General features: G+C 45.2%; 1 long non-coding RNA gene across 1 annotated transcript; it reads left to right on the forward strand.

Annotated features, from left to right (window-relative positions):
• Positions 1-1,226: 1,226 nt before the first annotated feature.
• On the forward strand, positions 1,227-10,804 carry LOC103887445. The gene is made up of 3 exons (XR_651527.4): positions 1,227-8,425; positions 8,587-8,823; positions 10,409-10,804. It is a non-coding gene; the product is annotated as an uncharacterized LOC103887445 (long non-coding RNA).
• The last annotated feature ends 212 nt before the right edge of the window (positions 10,805-11,016 follow it).

The following is an 11,016-nucleotide window of genomic DNA, read 5'->3' on the forward strand; positions in this document are numbered from 1 at the left end:
TTTAACAATCAGATTTCATGGGAACTAATAGAGTGAGACTTTGATACCATGAAGATGAGGATGGCACCAAGGTATTCACGTGGGAATGGCTATCATCACCCACACACCTCCCCCAGGCCCACCTGCAACATTGAGGGTCACATTTCAACATGAGATTTGGAGGGAGCAAACATCCAAGCCATATCAGGTGGTGACTGAATTCCTCTTGTGGCCCCACCTATGGCTTTGGTGGATTTGGTGCCCACTCAGTGAGTGCTCACTTAGCCCAGTGATGCTGCATGCACACGGCTCACTTTCCTTTCAACAGTTCCTGTGATTCTTCCTGATGTTCCCAGCCTTCCACCTTCACATTTTGGATGCCGCTGCTGTGTGGCCCCATCTTGCATGAGCTGCCTCCACTCAGCAGGTACCACCTGGGCTGCCATTTCCTCCTGGAGGGCCCAGGGGAGTGGGGACAGGGGTGAGAGGAACTGGAGCAGCGGATCCTGTCCCTACTTTTCCCTCCTTGCCCCTATCTCAGCCCAGTAATTCCAAGGTGGGACACAGAGGGGAGGCAGATGGAGGGCCAGGGTCCCAGGGCAGCCCCCATCACAGACCTAAGGGGAATCGTGCTTGAACGTGGATGTCATTGACTCAGGGTCTTCCTTTGTCTTCCTCATCTTAATACCTGGAGACAGAAAATTGCACTTGTCAGCCTTTGATGTTTTGCACAGGATATGGAAAAAAACAAATGTCGGCCTTCTTTGAGTTTAGTCACATATGCAGCCAAAGGCCCAGGAGCGTGAGCTGTCTGCAGGGAAGGCAGAAGCATCTCTGTTCATCAAAGCTGCCCATTTGTCCAGGGGTTATGATAGCAGCAACCACAACTGACACTGTTATGATGAGTTATGGCTTCCTGGCCATGTTTTCAAGCATTTTAAAATTTAATACAGGTATTGTTGTCTCTGTTTTATAAATAAGAAATTAAGATCTGAGGAGAGCATCTTCTCCCAAAGTTCTCACAGCTGTGCTTATTTCTTTTTCTCTTCCTTTTTTTTTTTTTTTTGAAAGGAGTCTCGCTCTGTGACCAGGCTGGAGTGTAATGGCGCTATCTTGGCTCACTGCAACTTCCACCTCCTGGGTTCAAGCAATTCTCGTGTCTCAGCCTCCTGAATAGTTGGGATTAGAGGCACGCCACCAAGCCCAGCTAATTTTTTTTTTTGCATTTTTCATAGAGACAGGGTTTCACTATGTTGGTCAGGCAGGTCTTGAACTCCTGACCTCATGATCCTCCTCAGCCTCCCAAAGTGCTGGAATTACAGGCATGAGCCACCGCGCCTGGCTGGTTGTGCTGATTTCTAACCCAGTGTGACCATTGCCCCATCCACCTGGCCTCTGCCATGGTATCTCCCCAGCTCACCAGGCCCTTGGAACACCCAGACTCAGCGCACCTTCCTCCGTATGCCCTGTGAAGAAAGTGCCTCCCCAGATCTGTGAGAATGCAACATTTCTTTCCAGAGAAGCCTGTTTCTGACCTTGCTGGCATTGCCCTGCCTTTCTTGATCAGTACCTGGGGGATCTGAGTTTGCCAGGTGCCTGTCCTACTCTGCCAGCTGCATGTCTCACTACTTGTGCCTGAGCCCATCCTGAGGGTGTGGAGGATGGCAGCAGCTGTCTTTCCCAACCAGGGTCAAAAAATGCCATGCTTTTTCCAAGTCCAGGCCACACTAGTTTGAGACTAAAGGGAAGTGGCAGTTTCTGAGAGTGATGGCATCTTCTTCCAACTGCAGTGCTGAGAAATTGCTGGCCTTCCTTTCTCAGGAGGCTTGATGACTTATGCATGAAATCTTAGCACAGCTCAGGTATTCTCACGGCTCTGCTACCTTTACGGCTCCCGAATAGCCCTTGGTATCCATCAATGCTGCCTGCCGGTGGCCCCAGGTGCTCAGGGTGGCTGAGTTGTAGCTTGTCCCAGCCCTGTTCTGTGTTGGTTGAATGTGGCGTGGGCTCTGCCTTGTGTTTCTGCTTTGCCTTCTGCTGGACAGGCCTGTAGCACCCTGTCCTGGACTCCAGCCCAGGCTAGCCGGGCACTGCAGGCCCTCTGAGGGTCCCACACCAGTCGTAGGCAGAATTCTGAGAGGCCTCACGATTCCCACCCCATGTGTACACACCCCAGTGTAATCCCTTCCCCATGGTTGGAGGCCAGGCTGCAAATCTGATGGCCTTCCTGCCAGTGATGAGGGTACAAAGGTGAAGAACTTTGCAGATGCAATGAAGCTCCTTGATGAGTTGCCTTTGAGATGATCAAAAGGGAGATCCCCTGAGCCTTTAAAATAACCAGGATCTTCCTAAAGAGAGAGATTCCAAATAGGAGAGGGATGCCCTGCTGGTCTTGGGGAAGTAAGCCTCGTGTCCCTAGGGGCCCTGCCTGGGTGGACCCAGGGAGAGAGGTGTGTGGCCTCTTGGCGTGGCAGGGAGCAGGTGTGGCCTCTAGGTGCTGAGAAGAGCCTCTGGCCATCGCCTGGCAAGAAAGCTGGGACTTGGTCATTCCATCGCAAGGAACTAAATTTGGCCAACAACCACATGAACTTGGAAGGGGACCAAGCTCCAGAGGGGACTGTACCCCCACTGACATCTTGATTTTAGCCTGGTGAGACCCTCAGCCAAGGACCCTGCCCGAGCTTCTGATCTACAGAAACTATAAGACAGTAAACACACGGTGTTTTAAGTTGCTGAGTTCATGGTGCTTTGTAACACAGCAATGGGAAACTAATACAGTGCCCCAACTCCCTCTGCTCCCACCCACGGGGGTCAGATTTTTAGCACAGCTGGTAGGGTCTCCTTATTGTCTCTGCCACTGTGTGACTTCTAGATTGGCCTGCATACTGGAATCCCATCCTTCATACTTGTCCTAAGGGTTAAGCCCTGGCACGGGTGATGGTCCCAGGCCTTGGGCTACAGCTTATCCCAGGATGAGCCCCTCTGCCTCATGCACCTCAGTGAACAGGAGGAATGAGCAGGCACTGGACCCCAGTGTTCCTTTTTCAGTGAGCTCTACTCTTCACGGCTCTGTTCCTAGTTCCCATCAGGTCATTTCTAGGAACTTACAGGAACCGCAAAACCCAGGCCTTCCCTAAAGAAGTTAAAGAAATATTACCATTTTTCCAAGCTCAGACCACAGTAACTTGAGACTCAAGAGGAGGGAAGATTTTTTAGAATGACAGTGCCTTCTGCTATCTGCAGGGTTGAGAAATTGTCATTTCATAGGGGGCTTGGTGATTTATTTCTGAAATTCTTAAGAGGGATTGCAATGAGAAGAGAAATGTCACCAAAGTCTCAAAGCTGCTGACCAGCTTATTTAAAAGTATGCAATATATTCAGCAAACACTTAGGGCAAACCACAGGAAAAACAGAGGATAAAATTAATCGCCTTATGAAAAATACTTGGAAATGTAAAGCCCAAAAATGTGTCAATAAAGAGGGAAAATGGAGTAAGAGTCCCCATTTGATCTCCGTTTATGTAACATAATAATTTTTAAAACTCTTTTGATCTTGATGTAATTATAGATTCATAGGAAGTTGCAAAAATGATGCACAGAGTTCCATGCCTTTTACCCGCTTCCCCCAGTAGTGACATTTTATATGACTACAGTACGATATCACAGACAGGAAACCAATATTGGTACATGCTATGGCTTGAATTGCATGTCTGAAGTCCTAACCACCAGTACTTCAAAATGTGACCCTTGAAAGTAGGGCCATTTCAGATGTCATTAGTTAAGATGGAGTTACAATGGAGTAGGGCAGCCCGAATCCCATATGACCAGCATCCTTAGAAGAAGACGGCATGTGAAGACAGACCCGCACAGGAGGAATGCCATGGGGTGAGAAAGGCAGAGATCTGAGTTATGCAGCTGCAAGTCAAGGAATGTCAAAGGTGGCCAGAAAACCACCAGAAGCCAGGAAGAGGCAAGGAAGGATTTGGACTTACAGGTTTTAGAGAGGGGTTCAACTCCCCAGTCCACCCTGCTGACTGTTGGCAGAAGGTTTTCCATGGATGTTTGGCTGGGGAAGAATAGTTATTGTCAAAAAGACCTTCTGTTGTGTTAGACTGCTATTTCCCCAGTCCTGCAGCTGCAGGAAGCAGGCTTTTCTTGGGACATGTCTGTCTGCAGTGGTTGGTGGTTCCAGGTTGCAAGCTTCTTCAGTGCTTTGGCTGAATTACATGGAAGCATAAAGAAAATCCAGGCACCTCAACATAGCACTATGTTGAGTCTCAAGGTCTTCTAAGTCCCAAGGTCTCTAAGAAGTCACCTTGCTCTTTCCACCTCTCAGAGTCTTCCTAGATTTGACTGTTTTTACTGTAGTAAAATATACGTAACACAAAATGTATGATTTAACCAGTTTTAAGTGTATGGTTCTAAGTATACCTAGTATAGCACTAAGTACATTAACATTGGGGGGCAACCATCACCACCATCCTTCTCCAGAATGCTTTTCATCTTGCAAAACTGAAACTGATTCATTAAACACCAGCTCCCTACTTCTGCCTACCCCTAGCCCCTGGAAACCACCATTCTAATACCTGTCGCTATGATTTTTGAAGTATTTGTCCTTTTGTGACCAGCTTATCTCACTTGAAATAACGTCCTCAGAGTTCATCTATGTTGTAGCATGTGTCATGATTTCCTTTCTGAGGCTAGATGACATTCCAATGCATGTACTGCATTTTGTTTATCTCCTTTGTTGATGGGACACTCAGGTTGCATCTGCCTCTTGGCCATTGTGAATAATGCTTCTATGAATGTGGGGATACACAGCTCTGTTTGAGTCCCTGCTTTTAATTCTTTTGAGTAAACACCCAGAAATTGGATTGCTGGGTCATCTGGTAATTCTGTGTTTAATTTTTTATGTTCAACATTTATGTTATGTTCAGCAATTCTTTTTTTATTTTGAAGAGAGATGTCTAGGGATGAATTGGGGTTGCTCCACCTTGGCTGGAACTAGCAGGCTAAATCAACTTAAAAAATATTCTTCTTAGCTAAATGCCTTTTATAGAATAGCTAATGTGTCCCTTGAAGTTTGTGTCAAGAACATGAACACACTTCTCCTTAGAATCCTTACCTGCTTCCAGTGCTCAGGGAATCTTCCTGAGGGATGATTTTGTTCCAGGCCTTCTGGTCAACTGCGGAACCTGAAACCATGGAGGCAAATTATTTTCTTTCTTCTTCAGTGTGATTTTCCTTCCCCTTCATACAACTGCTAATGTGTAAGTAAAACGTAGTTGTTACAATAAAGGCCATACTGACCCTTCTCATTTTTGAAGAAATGTTCATTTTCATTATCTCATTCATCCTCATCAACCACTGTGAAGGAAGCAGTCAAGACCAAGGCTTTATCTCTACTTCATAGACAAAGAAATGGACTCGGAGTCAATTTGGGATGAGAATTCCAAAACTTCCCATGCAGAAGCCACTGCTCTTTCTTTTCAACATAATTCCCATATGATTTGATTAATGGAATGGTAAGAGCACCACTTCAGCATTTCAGACGATCGACCTCATCTCTACCAGTAGAGAGTGTCTGTTAATGGGGCTGTACCTTGTTCCCTAGCCTGGGAACTGTGGGAGAAGGGAAAGGACGGAGGGAGCATGCTGGTGGATTGAGAACGTCTGGTTTTAATTTGGCATTGGGAGGAATCTTAACTCTATTATCCAGGTCTGTAGTTCTCTTTCTGATTTATCATTGGTGCTGCAGTAGTATATCCTGGAGTAGGACATTAGCGTTAGTAAAAACTGAAGCACCTTTCTTGTGAATACTGTGAATTTGGGGTCACCTCCAATGGGAGATTGTGCGTGGGGTGGTTTAGTAGTAGATCAGCTTACATCAGGCTAGGGGTAATAGAGCCAAAGGCAGCAGGAGGGAACAGAAGAAACCCCTGGGCACTTCAGCTGATGGACACATTTGAGTCTAAGAGTTGTTTGCCCTGCCTGGGACTGGGATGTTGACCAACTGATCCCATAAAACTCTCCAAGCAGAAGGTCAGGTGAAGACTCAGAACCCTGCCTCCCAGAGCATGATAAGGTTTGATCAGGATGTACAGGCTGATTCTCAGCCTAAGGGTCCCGTGAACCTACAGCTTTGCTCTGGAGCCTTCAGTCTCCCTGGATGGCAAGGCCGAGTTCCCATGGAAATGCTCAGCTGTAGTTGTGAAGCAGACTCCACGAGTAGTTTTTCCACCTATGTCAGCGTTCTCCCCATGTTATTATGAACTACGCTATGTCAGAACACCAACTCTCAACTCTGGGAAGACAAGTGAGATGTCAGGATTTCTAAGCAAGAGCACCCTAGCTACCCCTCTTAAAAAAAAAAAAAGATTTTCTACTTTGTTTTCACTGCTAGACATGCAGTAGGTTCATCTGCGTCACGAACAGCTTGTATAACTTCCTGCTCATTTTCCTAGGCAGTGCAATAGTTGACTTCTCTCTTTAATGACCTCATTAAATGAACAAGTTTGGGTTGACTCTCAGCTTCTTTCTATCCTTTATACAGTAGTCCCCCTTGTTGATAGTTTCACTTTCTGGGCTTCCAGTTACCTTCAGTATGGTACAATAAGATATTTTGAGAGAGAGACCAAATTTACATAACTTTTATTACAGTATATTGTCATAATTGTTCTATTTTATTCTTAGTTATTGTTGTTAATCTCTTACTGTGCCTAATTCATACATTAAGCTTTATCATAGGTCTGTATGTATAGAAAAAAACATATTGTATATAGAGTTCCCTAAAATCTGATGCTCAACCATCCACTGGGGGTCTTGGAATGTATTCCCATGGATGGGGAGGGGTGGCTACAGTAATAGGAATGAAATAAGAGTGGAAATTTAGTTTCTATTGCAATCTTTAAACTCAGAAGATTATGAATAAAATCTCAGGAAATCATGTGGTGCCCACTGAAGAAAATGGCTTCTTTTGGTCTTCCATTTGTCACATTTTCAGCCTCCTAATGTTGCAGGACTTTTCTTTAGTTCAGCCAAAGATGGGGTTCTTTGTCCCATGGCCACAAAACTTCAGGCTTGCAGACAACTTGAATAATGAGTAAGAGAGGGTTTTATTACGTGAAAAGGAAGAAAACGGGGAAACAGGGACTCTTGCAGGCTCAGAGTCCCTACTAGAGCGCTTCCCACCCGGCCATTGGAATCCCAGGTTCCACACAGGAAGAGGAGGGGCCCCGCTCCTCTCCATTGCAAGCAGCGTGAACCTCCCGAGGCTCTGCCCCAGTGCTCGGGTAGGTTGGAGTTTTTCAGGGAACCCCCTGCCACCTGGATGCCTCATTAAATAATGTGGTAGCCAGCACCAAAGTGTTAATGCACCAGTGTCTAGCTTTGGGGAGTGTGACATCCGGACATCGGGTGGAAGGGCCAGCCTGTCCCCATGATAAGGCTCCTAACACCCCTCCCACTCTCCAATCACAACAGCTTCTGATAGGTCCCCCATCTCCACTCTCCCAGAGTAAAATGTATGGGCATTCTGCAGAAGAGAGTCCCTTGGCTCTCGCTTACAGCCCATTAAAAAAAATTTGTATATGTTTAACCAACTTAGCAGACTCGAATAGAGGAAAGAGGCTACATCTTTATGGCAATTAATTTTTTTTTTTTTTTTTACAAAATATTATCCAAAGTAATGAAAATATTATAAACAACCGAAATGGTGACTGTGGTAGGATGCATGATGGCCCATCAAAATGTCCACATCCGAATCCCCCAAACCTGCGAATGTGTCATGTTATGTTGCAGGAGAGAACTAAGGCAGCAGATGGAATGCAGATTGTGAGTCAGGTGACCCGGGGATGCGGGGAGGGTCCTGGATTATCCAGGTGGGCCCAATGCAGTCACATGTCCTGACAGTGGGGGAGAGAGGTGGAAGGCTCGCCATGCAGTGCTGTGAAGGCTCCGGCCTTGACGGGCTTTGAGGGTGGGGGAGCAGCCCCTAGAAGCTGGACAAGGCAAGGACAGTTTCTTCCTGGGCCACACGTCTATTTCAGTCTAGTGAAACTGACTTCAGACCCCTGACCTCGGGAACTGTAAGATAAAAAAATGTGTTGCCACTGAGTCTGAATAGCCCTTGTCCAAAATGCTTGGGACCAGCACTGTTTCAGATTTTGGATTTTGCATTTTTTCAGATTTTGGAATATTTGTACATACATATTGAGATATCTTGGGGATGGGATCCAAGTCTAAATACAAAATTCATTTACATTTTATATACATCTTGTACACATTGCCTGAAGGTAACATTTATTATTTAACATATTGTAAACTTTTATTATTGAAATTATTTAATTATTTTAAATTAGGAATGCTCAGCCTATAATTTGTTATATCAGCAAGAGGAAAATAATACAACATAGCATAAAGCCTGATTCCTCAAGCTTTTAGGACGGGTAAGATTGTGATTGTAACTTATGTGGGAAAACAGACGCTTGAGTTTTCTGGGGCAGTGGGCAGTGGGACGCCTCTGTCCTTGCTCTCTCCCTACCCTGCACACGCCTGCTGCTACTCTCATCAGTGGGTGGAGTTCATTTCCTTTTCTCTTTGTCAACAGAATGTGGCAAAATTGGCCGGAAGCAGAATTGCCTGTTTCCAGTGAGGCCCCCTTGCCCTCTTGGAAGCAGTTGCTGTGTAGGAAGTCTGAACACCTCACAGGAGATGGAGGCCTGGCCAGTTCCTGCCCGCTGCAGCCGCCCAGCTGAAGGGGGTCCAGACACGAGTGGAGCCATGGTGACCTCCAGCCCCAGCAGACATCTCCACACCGTGCAGGGCAGACCCACCATGCCACTGAGTAAGCCACATTTGCAGACTTTGAGCAAATAATGATTGCGCACGTTAGATCATTTATTAAGTTTCTCTCATACACCAAGTGCTGGTTGGATCCCATGCTTGTTGGTGACAGAGCTGCTGTGATGCCAGTCGTGCATTCCCTTCAGCCTGTGAAGGAGGAGCACCATGAACTAGCCAACTAACGCGTGTCTAAATCACGTAAAGGGAACTGAACACCAGAGAGCCACAGTCACTTTCCGAAGGTCACACAGCCAAGTGCAAATGAGGCCTCATCCTCAGGGCTGGGCTCCAGGCCTGCTGGGCAGGTCGGTTACTGCTGTACAGAATTTCTATTATCCTAAAATTGCTTCAAACAAGCACCAAAGGACATCCCATAGTTCTGTGTGACTAAGGTTTACAAAGTTAACGTTCATACTTTCCACTCTATTTTTCCACTCTTTAAGGGTCCAAATTTTCTTGGTATAACTGCATATAAAAGTTTAACTATTACAGAGATAACCACAAAATTTGATTAGGCTTCACTGAGTGGAAAACACTGTAGTCCAAATAAATGCAGAAATCACTGGTTTGGGAACCAAGGAATAAAATGCTCCCAGCTGTGGCAGTTCCTCTTTTACCTTCTTTAAGTGAATTTGCAACACAGAAAAAGGCTGATGAAGCAGAGACATTGATTATCAAAGTGACTTCACTTCCCAGAAGCATTCTGACGCAAGATAGAATCCAGCTATGCTTAATCACCACATGCACAGCACTTTCTGAAATGCTTTCTACATCTTTGGGTAGATTTTATTTTCTCTTAATGGAGGGGTTTTCCCAGGCTTGTTGGGGACATAGTCTTCTCTGTCCCCTTCCCTATCTTGGCTTCTTCTTTGTTTTTATTGTGGTAAAATACACAAAACATGATGTTGACCATGTTAACCATTTTTAAGCATACAATTCAGTGGTATTAAATATACTCATAATGTTGTGCCCCCATCACCACCATCCATCTCCAGAACTCTTTTTATCTTATCAAATGGAAACTCTGTACTCATTAAACAACAAGTCTCCATTCTCTTCTCCAGTCACCTCTGGCAACCACTGTTCTTTCTGTCTCTGTGATTTTATGAGGTACTCTGTGTACCTGATGTCAGTGGAATCATACAGTATTTGTCCTTCTGTAACTGGCTTATTTCACTTGAGCATAATGTTCTCAAAGTTCTTCCTTAGTATAGCATGTGTCAGCATTTTCTTCCTTTTTAAGGCTGAATAATATTCCATTGTATGTATAGACCACATTTTGCTTATCCATTTATGTGTTGATGGACACTTGAGTTGCTTCCACTTCTTGGCTGTTGTGAATAATGATATTATAAACAGGGATATGCAAAAGCCTCTTCAAGTCCTTGCTTTTAATTCTTTTGGGTATGTACACAGTAGTGGAGTTCAGGATCATGTGGTAATTCTGTGTTTAATTTTTTGAGGGTCTGCCATACTGTTTTCCAGTGGCTGCACCATTTTACATTCCTTGTGCAAACAAAGCACAAGGGTTCCAATTTCTCTGTATTCTTGCCAACATCTGTTAGTTTCTGTTTTCTTCCTGGTAGCCATCCTAATGGGTGTGGAGTGGTGTCTTGGCTCCTTCTCGACAGTGGATCTCTTTGGAGTCTATACCTGCCAGCCGGGATAGCTGTCTACTGGCTGCTCCTTGGTCCTGTGGAGCTTTGCTCCTGCACTCTGCCAAGCTCTGAGTCTGGCCTCTGTCTGGGCTGCTGATAAACACCTGTCTTCATGCTAAGGCCTCGCTGACTGGTTGAGCCAACCGACTCCTCCAGGGCCTGCCCAACACTGATGGGTGCCTGACCCAGGCCTGGAACATCTTGCTGCCTTCTTGTACTCACAGCTTAGGAAGCAAAAAGCAAGCCAGGTGTTCGTACTTCTCTGCTGGGGACATAACAAATGGCATGACAAATATTAAAACAATAAATGAACTGAAAAATAAATGAATTGGCAATTATTTATTATAGAATCATCTGAGATGGTACTTCAAAGTATTCCCCCCCTTAAAAAATAAGGATATTTTATACGGCATGAAGAGTCAAATGTAAAAGTAAAGAAATGAAAACAATCAGATGGAGAGAGATGAATATTTATCAGATTCCAGGATGAACATGGGCTTTGTAATTGTAATGCTTTGGGGAAAATTAATTCACCA

This window comes from Papio anubis, chromosome 11 (genome assembly GCF_008728515.1).
Source record: "Papio anubis isolate 15944 chromosome 11, Panubis1.0, whole genome shotgun sequence".
Taxonomy (NCBI): domain Eukaryota; kingdom Metazoa; phylum Chordata; class Mammalia; order Primates; family Cercopithecidae; genus Papio; species Papio anubis.